A 14,988-nucleotide genomic window follows, 5' to 3' on the forward strand; every position below is an offset into this window, starting at 1 on the left:
ACAGAAGAATGCTGAAGATTAGATGGGTAGATCACATAACTAATGAGGAGGCATTGAATAGAATTGGAGAGAAGAGAAATTTGTGGCACAAGTTGACTAAAGAAGGCATCAGTTGGTAGGGCATATTCTGGGGTAGCAAGGGATCACCAATTTAGTATTGGAGGGCAGCGTGGAGGGTAAAAATTGCAGAGGGAGACCAAGAGAGGAATACACTAAACAGATTCAGAAGGATGTAGATTGCAGTAGGTACTGGGAGATGAAGAACCTTGCACAGGATAGAGTAGCATGGAGAGCTGCATCAAATCAGTCTCTGGACTGAAGACCAAAAAAACAACAACAGCGATATGCACATATACATATGCTGGTAGTATCGCGTACGCAATGTATAAAAGGGTGGTGCATTGGCGGAGTTGTCATTTGTACTCAGGTGAACCATGTGAAACGGTTTCCGACGTGATGATGGCCGCACGACGGGGAGTAGCAGACCCTGAACGCTGAATAATAGTTGCAGCTAGACGCCTGGGACATTCCTTCTCGGAAATCGTTAGGAAATTAAATATTCGGCGAGATCGGCAGTGTCAAGAGTGTGCCGACAATACCAAATTTCAGGCGTTACCTCTCGCCACGATTAGTGCAGTGGCTGATGGCCTTCACTTAACGACTGAGAGCAGCGGCGTTTTGCGTAGAGTTGTCAGTGCGAATAGACAAGCAAAAATGCGCGAATAACCGCATAAATCCATGTGGGATGTGCGATGAATATATCCATTAGCACAGTGCGGCGAAATATGGTGTCAATGGTCTAGCAGCAGACGACCGACCCGAGTGCCTTTGTTAACGGCAAGACACCGCCTACAGCACCTCTCCTGGGCTCGTGGACTTATCTATGGGATCCTAAACGGATTTCAGTTGATAAGAGCTGATGGTAGGGTTCGAGTGCGGCGCAAACCCCACAAAGCCATGGAACCAAGTTGTCAGCAAGACACTCTGCAAGCTCGTGGTGGCTCCACAATGGTGTAGCGAGTCTCTACGGCTCTGGCAACCAGCTCGCATCTTTGCGTCTGTGGTGCTTTTTCTCTGGTTGTGTCCTCTTCAGACGACACAGCAGTGTCACGTGCCACAACCGCAGACACAAATTTACTAAAGAAGTCAATACCTTACGATATTGCATGAAATGTATTCGTGGCTGCGAATACGAACAGTCATCAGCTGCATAAGGGAATAACGACAATGAAAATTTGTGCCCGACCAGGTCTCGAACCTGCTTCGGCTTTCCGCGCACGACTCGCGGCTAGACCGAACTTCCACATGTCGTCGTTCCTGCACCACAGCCTGTGTTCGTTCACACATTCTGTAATCCCCGTACACGGGACGACAATTTAATTGAAAGTCGCTGCCTGTATCGGCGAATAAATACGATACCGCAGTGCCTGTGTCTTAAAAAGAAGGATGCAATGCTCCTTCTGATATACAGGCTTGTCCGAAGGAACATTACAATATCGTACGTTCTATATCGTACCTTATGATATTCTCGGTACTAATATTATCGATGTATCGATTTATTTTTATGTATCGGTATCGATACCAAATATCTATCCCAGTCAGATTACGGAATATCCCTAGTTCCTTGATGCAGCTGTTTAGTTTCCTGTCTGGCCGAGCAGTTTCTGACATGTATCTGTGAAAGGTCCTTGCTTGTTCGTGCTCGCTATGTGTCTCGTTCTGTGCTTAGCACTGGCGACAACCTGTCGTTTTGATGCCTTAAGGGAAAATTACATGTATCACCCGCTCTATCTATTTGGATTATAGGGGCACAACTGATAACACGAATTTGTGAGCCGGCCGCTGTCGCCGAGCGGTTCTAGGTTCTTCAGTCCGGAACCGCGCTGCTGCTAAGGTCGCAGTTTCGAATCCAACCTCAGGCATGGATGTGTGTGATGTCCTTAGGTTAGTTAGGTTTAAGTAGTTCTATGTGTAGGGGACTGATAACCTCAGATGTTGATTCCCATACTGCTTAGAGCCATTTGAACGAATTTGTGCAAGCATGAACTTCGAATATGACGCTACAGACAGGATCAGATATTTAGAAAACAGGGCTTGCTGTTAATTAACATTCTTTTCTCACTACCACAGTCTTCCTGGACTGTTAATTATAAGTGAGCATAAATGCCGCGGAACGGATTAGGAGCTGGTGTGGCACTGTAGTTCAAAAAAGGGTTTCTTTAATTATGGCTCTATTACAACGATTTTGTAACATATTCACACTGAAACACACAAATAATATGTTATTAAAAATACAAAGGAAAATGTGATCAATGAAGCGGTCTCATCTCGTGAGAAATATTTATGCAAATGATCCATAAATACAAAAGAATTAACACACACTAATTTACTTTGGCGCTTGCGACTGGGGATAGCATAGCAAGGCGCGAGAATGGTTGGAGGACAAGTGAAACAGTAAAAGGGCGGACACAAAAGAATGCACACTCCGCTGCAGAGTGAGAATCTCATTCTGGAAACAAAAGAATGACTCACACACTTACTCATCCTCACAATAAGAGAAAATCAATCTTCTTAGCTACCCTGAGCAACTACTTGTCTGTAATGAACTGAGCAGAGAGACTGTGACCTCATTTCATGGACAGGCACGAAATGATATAGGCATTCACTCGGCTTGGAGAGCCACGAACTGTTCACTAAATTAACTGATTCACTCACTAGCAACATAGGAACACGTGCACACTCTCATGTGGATTCCATACATTGAATAGAGGAATCAATATTTAGCACAAATATTCGTTAACTGTATCCTGATTTCGTACTAAGGAATGAGAACATTCGAGATCACAATCTCAAATAAAAAACGAGGTTGAAGACTCCTCGTGGTAGACATGAGGATGAAACAAAGTTCGTCTATTACAGTAATCTTCAACAAATTCACGCGTTGTTGGATAAGTGCTGCAAGGGCTAGCATCTCATATTTAATGGAAGAGCGAAAAAATGAGACACTGCCCAACACGTGGGAATTTCATGAACAAAGCCACAAGTCTCTAAGATGTCACAAATCGGTTCAAACTGTATGAAGGCAAAACACATTTAATATCGCGTAAATCACTGCAACTCGCTATTAATTTAGCTATCCATAAATTCAGAAAAAGAATGGTGACATTGCTTTACCAACTCACATGGCGGCAGTTCAAACCAGAACAAAGCGTTTTCATGGAAACCGAGATTATTTTCAAACGCGGGAACAATTACCGGAAAAGCGACTACTCTTAAAATTACGATCACAGGGCTGTAAGAAAAGTGTCAAGCACTATGACAATGCAAAGATGAGACACTCGAATACCGGCACCCTTTACCAAGATGGATCATTCAAGAGAACCCAACCGTCTACAATAAACTCCCACGACAGAAGGGCAGTTACTCGGTCGCGCCAAAGCGATCTACGTTGGTAACGGTAGTTTGCAATGACAAAGAGTAACCGCATGGCCTCAGGTCAAGCTAACGCTCCGAATGTAAAAACAAGCATTCCTATGCTATGGATGTCACAAACTCTCTGCCCTGTTCCAACCCCTCTCAAGTTGGTAGAACTACCACACCGGCCTGCAGGTTCTAGCTACCCGCGAAAGTTCCAATTTCAACTCAACCACACAACCATCCACTCTGGATCTCATTCACAGGGCGAGGTACAGGTACACCGAAATACAAGCACAACAAGTAAGCACAGCTGGTCTTTTCTCTTCCAGGGGCTTAGTATCATCTCTGACAGGAAACTTGTGGCATCGATCTCTGACAATACGTACATCGAGAACTTTACCAAACGTGACAGATCTGATTGACCCATTTCATGTGTCCATAGCCCGTTGAGCAACCGTCAGTTTTCGAATCGTTTCGCACTGTAGGTTGATGTGTCATTTCCATGCGCTAATAGCCACGATTGTAAGCTTTCCTTTTCAGACGCATTGTAAACTTAAATTTGAAAACAACATTCAGTAAGATAAAAAATTAATGAATATATCAAGCCATTCTTTCTTCTTTCTGCATGTACGAGGTGTGGCTAGAAAAAAACCGGACTGATGCTGGAAAAAACATTTATTTACAATTATTTACAATTTCATGTAATCTCCTTCAATGTACTCTCCTCCTCGGTCTCTACACCGCTCCATACGAATTTTCCACTGTTCATAGCAATGCTGCAGATCATTTTCGGTAAGTCCACACATTACTTCCGTCGCTTTTTCTTTTACTGCTTCAACAGTCTCAAATCTAGTTCCTTTCAAAGCTGACTTGACTTTAGGGAAAAGAAAAAAGTCACAGGGGGCAAATCAGGTGAGTAGGGTGGATGATCTAAGATGGGAATGTTGTGTTTTGCCAAAAACGTCTTCACTGACAACGCACTGTGAGCTGGGGCATTGTCTTGGTGACGGATCCATGACTTTTTTCTCCACAAATCGTTCCGTTTTCTCCGTACTCGCTCATGTAGGGTAGCCAGGACGCTAATGTAGTAATGCTGATTCACTGTTTGTCCCTCTGGTACCCAATCAATGTGCACAATCCCTTTGATGTCAAAAAAAAAAAAAAAAAAAACAATCATCATTGCCTTGAATTTCAATTTTGACATTCGTGCTTTTTTTTGTCGTGGAGAACCAGGAGTTTTCCAATGCATCGATTGGCGTTTAGTTTCGGGATCGTAAGTAAAAAAACACGATTCATCGCAAGTAATAACATTTTGTAAGAAGGTGGGATCACTTTCAATGTTTTCCAGGATGTCAGAACAAATCATTCTTCGGCGTTCCTTCTGTTCAATTGTGAGACACTTTGGAACCATTTTTGAACACACTTTGTTCATGTTGAAACTTTCATGAAGAATCTGCCTAACACGTTCCTTGTCAACTCCTGTTAACTCAGACACTGCTCTGATTGTTAAACGGCGATCTTGTCGAACAAGTTTACCGATTTTTTCAATGTTTGCATCCGTTTTTGCTGACAATGGTCTGCCAGTGCGAGTGTCATCACTGGTGTCTTCGCGGCCATCTTTAAATCGTTTAAACCACTCAAACACTTGTGTTCGCGATAAACAATCATCGCCGTACACTTGTTGTAACATTACAAACGTTTCACTTGCAGATTTTCCTAGTTTGAAACAAAATTTGATGTTAAGACGCTGTTCTTTCTGTGCACTCAACATTTTCCGACGCACAGACAAAACGTCAACTACTTAAAACAGACGCCACGGGCAGACTGAGTGCAGGAGGCAGATGAAATTCGAGCAGTAGGCGGAGCGAGAGTCACGTGACAGGCCACGCGACTTTCAGCCTTATTGCATTCGTTTTATTGTTTCACCAGTACTAGTCCGGTTTTTTTCTAGCCACACCTCGTATTAGGCATTTGCCTATTACGCCCTCTTGGTTAAAATTATCCATCTTTCCACCTTTTCACGGTATTCCTAGAGATCATTTGCCGACTGGGTTCTTATTCATCATCAGTTACGGAATTCTGTCGTCTTCCATTTTTGTCACGTGGTACTTCCAGTCTTTCCTGTATTCCTTAATCCGCTCATTTAAGCTTTGCACTCTCAGTTCTTCTCTGATTTCAGAATCCCCATCCTGTCGGGTATTGTGTACCCAGCTTTTCAGGAATCGCATCTCTTATACATTTTTCGTTCAGTTCCTTTTGTAACGGTGCGCGACTCGCTTCCACCTTTCATGGTTGGTACCGGTACAGTGTTCGATCTAAGGAACTAAAGAGAGTATCCTTTCTTACTTTAGTTGTGGGGGTTCTGGAGACTATTTCGTTACTGTAATTACATCTACATGTTCTCTTTTGTATATCCATTACCGTCATGAATGAGATCGTATCCCCAGAGTTTACTCCTATTTTCTGACAATTATTATTTTTGTTGCTCGGAACTGGTCTGTTGCTGTCCACCCTATCTTCAACTGTTGTAAACACATAATCACATCACTGACACTATGCATTCATTGTAAGTTCCTCCATTCGTTGTTGAAGTTCATCTGCACTAGAAATAAATTGTGCAATGTCTTCAGCGAAATGGACTGAATTCGCATATATTCCTTCTTCGCATCCCCAGTCCTCTAGGACTGCTGCGAATAGTTTTGATGATATGCAGTTTCCTTGTCTGACTTATCTTTTATTTTTTAATTTCCTGCCAGCCTGATAATGTCGAATAGAAGTTGCAGGGTTAGTGTATATATTTTTTAGTAATGTATGTTGAATCAATGCTTTTTTGTCAAAGGCTGTAGAGACAGATTTTACTGATACCAAATCAGAATGTTTTCTCGGAATCCGCGAACACAGTCGTTAACGTAATTCCTACACATTTTTCCGTTGTATAATTTCCTTCACGGCTTTCAAATGGTCACTTGTGCTGAATTTATGTCTTATTAGATCAAAACCTATTTTTTTCTAACTGTTGGTAATAATGTCAGTGAATGTCTCGAAGATTACCAAGAGTGAAGTAGGACTTTTATAGCTGTGTTCCACTTCTGTAGTATTATGTTGCTCTATAGATAGTTTGTAAATAAATTTGTAACTTCCTTTCGTTTTACTTTGTTTCCATTTTTATCCATTTCTGTTCAAACGCTGTCTGTTGCATACCTCTTCCCTTTCGTCATATTTCGAATGGCTTTATATGTCTCGTCTGTCGTTACTTCCCGATTGTAATTATTTTCATTATTAGCTATCTGGGTTTCTGATTCCTCTCTTGAAGTAAATAAACGCATGAAGTAATCTCTTGTATTAGTTACTGTGATATCTTAAGTGACGAAATATAATGGCTATCCAAAACATATTTCTGTTTTGGTTTCTTAGTACTTTTGTTGTTTTCACTTGTTTCTTTTACCAAAGTTTTAATGTGTCTCCTCACATCCTTTCGAAATATTTAGGAAAAATTTCGTTTAACTCGGCATATTTTATCATTCCGTATTATTATCTGTGGCAACAATTCTCACGTTTTAATCGCTGTATCGTTTCACATTTTGTGCTGCTTTCTTTGTACCAGTAACTTCTTTTGTTGCTGTATAAGTATTTTTGTTAAACAGTTTCCCGGCGCAGAGCAGCAGCTCGACATGGCATGGACTCAACAGGTCGTTGGAACTCCTGTACAGAAATATTGAAGCACGCTGCCTCTGTAACCTTCCACACCTGCGGAAGTGGTGCCGGAGTAGTATTTTGTGCACGAGCTGACCTCTCGATGTGTCCCATAAAGTTTCGATGGGATTCATGTCGGATTCCTAAATCGTTCACTGGAATTGTCCAGAGTGTTCTTCGAACGAGTTGCGAATAAATGTGGCCCGATGACATGCTGCATTGTCATCCATATAAATTCCATAAATTTTTAAAGAAATTTTCGCCATCTGACTGTTAATTGTTCATTTATTTTACATAATCATGATTTCGCCTTTGTAACCATTCTCAAGTGTACGTTGAAATGTTCAAATGTGTCTGACCTGTGACATGTCATCGTCGGAAAACATATTTCTGGCCTTGCAGACCAGTTATCGTGTTACAGGATATGTACTCGTACCCTGAAATTGCGATAACTGGCCTATAACATCGGAATTATGTTTTTTGGACGATGACAGGTCAGACATATTTTACCATTTCAACATGTGCTTAAGAATGGCTACAAACCAGATATCATGACAGCGTAAAATAAATGAACAGTTAATAATCGAATGACGGAAATTTCATTCAAAAAATTCTATATGACTGATGTCCCCCACGAAGATCATTAATTCCATTGTTGTTTGCGAACATGAAGTCCATGAACGGGTGCAAATGGTCTCGCGCAAGTAGTCGAACATAACCATTTCCAGTCAATGATCGGAAGACAGAAGAGTAGCTCCAGGGCTGACTTAGACACCGAACTCTTAGAAGTGAGCAGACAGTTGTTGTAAATTGCATTGGCTATGTACTATGAAGTTTACCTACAATTATTTGCACTTAGCCATTGAGTGTCTTTTTTGTGTTTTATTGCATGCAGTGTTGCGGACTTCAGTATTCAACTAGTCACAAAGATAAGTAAACATTTTAACTCATTTCTGTGACTTCGTTACTAATTTGTTTTAGTGTTGCAGAACTTTTGTTCTCCTAACCTGTTACCTGAGCCTGGTGGCATAGACGTGGATATTGGCAGGGAGAAATTGTCTCAGCTGTGTACTGCACCAGAAGCCGTTTCACGAACTCACAAACTCGGCCTACCGTGACGTGGCAAGTCGGCCTCCACGGCAGTAGCGACGAGGCCTTTACAAAGGATATGAAAAAACTTATTCATTGTTTTTATATGTAATCTTAAGATTTATAAATTTATTTAGAATGCAAGAAATAATAGGAATTAATGTTATTTTTGTGAGAAATAATTTGAGTACAAAATCAAGTACAAAAGCAAGTAGTAAATGAGAAATTTTCTAGCCACAAGCAAGAATAAAGTGTTTGTCATATAATGCGTGACAAGAACAAGCGAAACATCCAGAAGAAATCAATGTACCTGAGTAAACATACGAAGCTTCGGCGAGTATGTAAAAGATTAGAATTGCAATTCTCTGTGACCGATAGAACAGTAGCACAGTGCATTAGTGTTTTTCGTGATTAGTGTTGTTACCAGATCTGGTAGCGTGCATAAATGTCATGAATAGCGTTAGATGTTGAGTAATCACTATGAATGACACGGAGTACTGCGTACTTGTGTGAGACAACGTTATCAGCATCTGACAGACTTTGAAAGGGTCCTCACTGCATGACTCTGTTTGGGTGGCTGATCGATTCGTGCAATTTTCAGTTTTGTGGAGCATTCGGAAATGACAGCGGCCTGACGCTGGATTGCATGGGTATGTGACGGCAAGTCTATTCGCCCCCTGTACCAGGCCTTTCCATCACAAGGGAGGATCGCTGTGCTGTGGACCATGCATATCGTAACTCCTATACATTTGCGCCCGCCACCCAAGAACGATCTGCAACATCCTCTGTCATCCTCTACCATTGGCCGGACGTTAGCTGCAGCCAGAGTGGGGAATTACCGTCTCATGCGTAGGTTGCCGTTAACATTAGAACACAAACGTCTGCGTTTAGAGTGGTGCTGTGGTAGGGACCACGGAATGCAGACGAAAAATTTCATATTGTGCCCCTTCATGAATTGCAGTTCTACAGTACCCCAAATGATCATCGGCGAGTATTGCAGTGACCTTGGGAAAGGTCCCATTCTTCCTATGTTTCGGAGATGCACATCAGTGTTTACGATACGATGGCTGATCCGCAGTCACCACTTTTCGTCCGAAGTGCTGAGCGAGTTCATTCGTTTGTTGGGTAGGGGAGGCTCACGTTGTCCGCTTTCACCCGGCCATCGACGCAATGCGATGACAGAATCAAGGCGCACCCCTTGCACTCTTTCACAAACGATTTTACAGAAAATATTCAGTAGCAAAATTTCAATTTGGCGCCGCTTATAGCTTTACATGTTAGCTTCATGATGACGTCCCCACCATTTGGTTAATGGTTATAGTTACTGTGATATTTGCATTTAAGTAAGACACTACGCGAAATTCGAAAAGTTTGCAATGAAAAATAGGGGTCGCTATAATTTTGAGTTTGGTGTGTGTTACATAATATGTTGCTGCATATGAAGTTTAGCTAACGTACTGAAGTTTTCTCTAGGCTTGGGTGTAGGTCTCTATTTGTCACCAATCTTGATAAAAATGATCTGAGGTAGCACGCTCATTTTATATATATTCTCATACGTGTTCTGATTCTCATCGTGTTTGTATTTAAGGAAATCTTACAAGTAAGTGGTAACAAATTCTTGTCCACACACGATAAAAATTGCTTTTAAATATAGCACGCACGCACACACACACACACACACACACACACACACACACACACACACACACACACACACACACACACACATATATATATATATATATATATATATATATATATATATATATATATATGTGTGTGTGTGTGTGCGCTATATTTAAAAGCAATTTTTATCGTGTGTGGATACACACACACACACATATATATGTGTGTGTGCGTGCTATATTTAAAAGCAATTTTTATCGTGTGTGGACAAGAATTTGTTACCACTTACATGTAAGATTTCCTTGAATACAAACACGATGACAATCGCAATACGTATGAGCATATACTGCGCTACACGTGTAATGTAAAACAAATGTTGAAGTAGGCTAAAACACTTTATTCAAAAAATTAAACAGCCTATGGTGGACATAAGACCTTCTGAAAACGCAACGAAGATGAAATAAAATGGAAAGAAAACGTATCCATATGAATGGATGGTAGAGGGAGCATGGAATTGTGTCCTGGATTCTAAGAGAATAAAGACCCGAAGTCTGGTACATGACAGCAGTAAACTTGGCTGTGTATCGGTTAAGACGACAATGCGTGAAAAGTGTAGAGGCATTTATCCAGATGTGGATGTCATATGACTGATACTTTCTCTTGCGTTGAGGTTGGTTGTTATGATCATCAGTTGCAAGACTGGCTTGAAGCTGTTCTCCATTTTACCCTCAATACTTTCCACCACTGCCAGTTAATTACTGATCGACATCTCGGAATTTGTTGTATCAACTTATCACTTCTTTCAGTCAAGTGGTGACATTAGATTCATCATATCTTCAATAATTGTCCGCTCTACGCATCTAATCTTCAGCATTCTCCAATACCTCACTTCAGAAACTTCTCTCCTTGTCGTTCCAATTTCATATAACGCTGTACTCATAGTAAACGTTGACGGAAAAGTTTACCTAATACTTAACATATTATGCGCTAACTTATTTTTCGAGCCGTGCGGTATGAGGCGTCTTGTCACGGTCTGCGCGGCTTCCCCCGTCGGAGGTTCGAGTCCTCCCTCGGGCTTGGGTGTGTGTGTCGTCCTAAGCGTAAGTTAGTTTTAAGTTAGATTAAATAGTGTGTAAGCTTAGGACCGATGACCTCAGCAGTTTTGTCCCATAAGACCTTACCACAAATGTCCAAATTTCCTTATTTTTCTTTTTCAGAAAAGTTTTTCTTGCTATTGCAATTCCTCATTTAATATCATCATTCCATGTGTCATCATTAGTTATTTCGCTGCACAAATAGCAGAAGTCGTCTTCTACTTACAGAATTTCATTTCGTAACTGAAGACTCTAAGCATCATCCGATTTAGTCTGACTGCAGTCCATTACTCTTTTGCTGCTTTGGTAGTCTGACAGTGGCCGTGCTTGTCTAGTGAGTGGTTCTGGCCACGGAGCTTCAATACCTGATGCGATCAGGGAATTATCCTCGTTCCATTCCTTCCAATATGGCGCCGGGACCACTCAGCCTGCTATCAGACGAGTACGACAGACCTTTCACGGAAGTTAAAGGCCGCCGGAGTGCCAGCCATCCTCCACCTCATAGTGCTGCGCCGAAGAAAGGTTGTAATCAGTCAGGCCAATAGACCGGCCACAGGCTAGCGGACCGGCCATTTCTTACATCTGGTAACCATGAAAATAACATCTTGGAAGTTGTTAGGCCCCATCATCCTTCTTCTACAAGTTTCATGTTTCTTATAACCTGTTTTTAATGCAGTATACTTACTGACTTTACAGAGCATTTGTCGTCTCTGGCAGAATTTGTGTCATCGACAAACCCCGAAGTAATTATTTATTCTCCCAAAATTCAATACTACATTCCTTTCCCATATTTCCCCTTGGATTTCCTTCACATCGTGCTCTGTATACGGACTGAACAACACTGCGGACTTGTCTCTGGAAGAATTACAGTGTCATCAACAAACCTTCGATTATGTATTTGATATCCGTCAATTTCTTTTCCAGACCACCCCTTGGTTTCCTTCACATCTTGTTCTGTGTACAGATCGTATTACACTGCGGATAGGCTACAACCTTCTTTCAGTTTGTCTGATTTGGTGTCTACCGTTCATTTCTGACTTTCATAACCACAGTCTGGTTTCCTGGTTTCCGTACAAGCTATAGATAACATTTCACTCTGTATTTTATCCCTGATAAATTCAGAATTTCAATGCTTTTCCAGTCAATACTGAGCATTACAAGAGGTAACTACCATACAACATGTATACATACATTTAAGTGTTACAATAAAGACATAGATGCTGTCAGACGACGAATGTGTAAATCCGGAATCAGTAACGGTGCTTTTTCAACAAAGTAAACCAAAACGGAATTGTGGCTGGCTGCTGCTACACTTATACAACACATTCTTAATTAGGAAGTAACTTTGTATTGAAAAAGTTGTACTAGCGCCATGGGCCGTTGGTAAAATACTTTATTTGTACAAGCAGTTTCAGTCATCTGACCGTCATCATGTACATAAAGATACTCACAGCATCATGTCAGGTGAAACATGAAATCGTTATCATCAAGTGATAAAACCATGAACAATACACTGTCATCATACGGTAGTATAACTTACATCGTCAGTTTATAAAAACTGTGCTATGCAGTGTATACATTTATGTTAACACTGTAATCGGCGGCCGGACGGAGTGGCCGAGCGGTTCTAGGCGCTACAGTCTGGAACCGCGCGACCGCTACGGTCGCAGGTTCGAATCCTGCCTCGGGCATGGATGTGTGTGATGTCCTTAGGTTAGTTAGGTTTAAGTAGTTCTAAGTTCTAGGGGACTGATGACCTCAGAAGTTAAGTCCCACAGTGCTCAGAGCCATTTTTTGTAATCGGCGTTAATGCTGTAAACACGATATGATGTCAGTATTGTTCGTGATTTTATCACTTGACGGTAACGATTTCATATTTCGGCCAGCACGATGCTGTGAGTACCTTTACGAGCCTGATGATGGTCAGACGACTGAAACTGGTTCTATAAATAAAGTATTTACAAGCAGCTCAAGGCGGTAGTATGACATTTTTCAAATGTCCACCAGCTCCTGCAGGTATGTTACCTGTGTATTGTTTGTTAACGCTTGCTGCCGACATGTTTACGACGAGAGAAATGGCGCGGGCTTGTACCTGTTGGAGCTGCTGGAGTGATGCTGCTGTCACTGCAGACAGCGTGGTGTGAGGTGGACGGAGCTGCTGCGACTGTCTGCGGTCCCTGCCTTGTTGTGTTGTGTTGTGGTGTGCTGCGGCGTGGCTTCCTGGCGGCGGGAAGCGGCAGGAAGCTGGCCAGCCGCCGTCGGGTAGGGGCGAGATAAAGAGCTGGAGCCGGCGCGCTCCCCCACACTACTTCGCGCAGAGTGCCGACACCGTGCGCTGTCAGGAGCGGCGCCGGCCGACGCCCCGGGCGGCTCCGCGCATGCGCGTTGCTCTCCAGGCACAGGGGCCACGGCAAGGCTTCGTTCAACTTCTCCGCCGCCGAGACATTGCGACCGGCAGGGAGAGCATCTGCAACTGCTTTCTCCTAATGGAAGTCCTTGCAGATGAGCGCTTCCGTTTTTCTAAGTCTGTCTTTCGATTTATTACACAATGGAACGACTGAGACAGCTGCACAACACGGAGAGCAAGACATGGGCTGCATTGTCTTAATATACAATGCCGGAAAAAGATGCAACACATTCCAGGACGAGGTCATTATACTGTCACATCAGGGCACAGGCAATTCATCACTGTAGGAATATATGATAACAAATGCAGACCTACTCACTACAGTAATGGCTGCCCAAACAGACGTGTCAATAAGCAACTTATCCCCTTCCGCCAGCAACACAGGCGTGTATTCTCGCATGCAAACGATCGTAAAGGTATCGAATGTCACTTTGCAATAGACTGTCCCGAGTATCGTGCGCCTCTCGTCACAATTCGATAATGGTCGTTGTAGGCGTTGGAGAACGATTAAATTCCCACTTTATCATATTCCATACGTTTTCAACTAGGGAGAGATCTGGTGATCCTGCTGGCCAGGGCAGTTGTAAATGTCATATGTTGTACTATCATGTCACGCCAACAACATGTGACGCCTCACGCTCTGTGACGATATTTAATACTCTGAAGAAGATTGCTAGTGCAGTCCAAACCGGTCATACCATTTTATAAATTGGTGATCTACACTGAAGAGCCAAAGGAACTGGTACACCTGCCTAATCTCGTGTAGGGCCCCCACGAGCACGCAGAAGTGCCGCAACGAGACGTGGCATGCACTCGACCAATGTCAAGTAGTGCTGCAGGGAACTGACACCATGAATTCTCCAGGCCTGTCCATAAATCCGTAAGAGTGCGACGGGGTGGAGATCTTTTCTGAACAACACGTTGCAAGGAATCCAAGATATGCTCAATAAGGTTCATGTCAGGGGAGTTTAGTGGCCAACGGAAGTATTGAAACTCAGAAGGGTGTTCCTGGAGCCACTCTGTAGCAATTCTGGACGTGTGGGGTGTCGCATTATCCTCCTGGAATTGCCCAAGTCCGTTGGAAGCTCAATGGCCATGAATAGAGGCAGATGATCGGACAGGATGATTTGGTACGTGTCACCTGTCAGAGTCATATCTGGGCGTGTCAGGGGTCCCATATCACTCCAGCTGCAGACGCCCCACACCATTACAGAGGCTCTACCAGTTTGATTAGTCCGCTGCTGACGTGCAGGGTCCATGGATTCGTGAGGTCGACTCCATACACTTCGAAACGAGAGTCGTCCGACTAGGCAACATATTTCCGGTCATCAACACTCCAATGTCGGTGTTGACGGGCCCAGGCGAGGCATCAAGCTCTGTGTCGTGCATTCTTCAAGTGTACACGAATGGGCCTTCGGCTTCGAAAGCCCATATCGATGATGTTTCGTTGAATGGTTTGCACGCTGGCACTTGTTGATGGCCCAGCGCTGAAATCTGCAGCTATTTGCGGAAGGGTTGCACTTCTGTCCCGTTGAAAGATTCTCTTCAATCGTCGTTGGTCCCGTTTTTGCAGCATCTTTTTCCTGCTGCATCGATGTCGGAGATTTGATATTTTACCGGATTCCTGATATTCGCGGTACACTCGTGAAATGGTCATACGGA

General features: G+C 42.8%; 1 protein-coding gene across 1 annotated transcript in view; it reads right to left on the reverse strand.

Annotated features, from left to right (window-relative positions):
* Positions 1–8,261, reverse strand: part of LOC126236871 (uncharacterized) — an 85,288-nt gene extending 77,027 nt beyond the window's left edge. Inside the window, exon 1 of the mRNA XM_049946490.1 lies at positions 8,125–8,261. The gene's annotated coding sequence lies outside the window, so the exon portion shown is untranslated. The remainder of the gene's footprint in view (positions 1–8,124) is intronic.
* Between the last annotated feature and the right edge of the window lie 6,727 nt (positions 8,262–14,988).

The sequence above is a fragment of the Schistocerca nitens genome, chromosome 2 (assembly GCF_023898315.1).
Source record: "Schistocerca nitens isolate TAMUIC-IGC-003100 chromosome 2, iqSchNite1.1, whole genome shotgun sequence".
NCBI lineage: Eukaryota > Metazoa > Arthropoda > Insecta > Orthoptera > Acrididae > Schistocerca > Schistocerca nitens.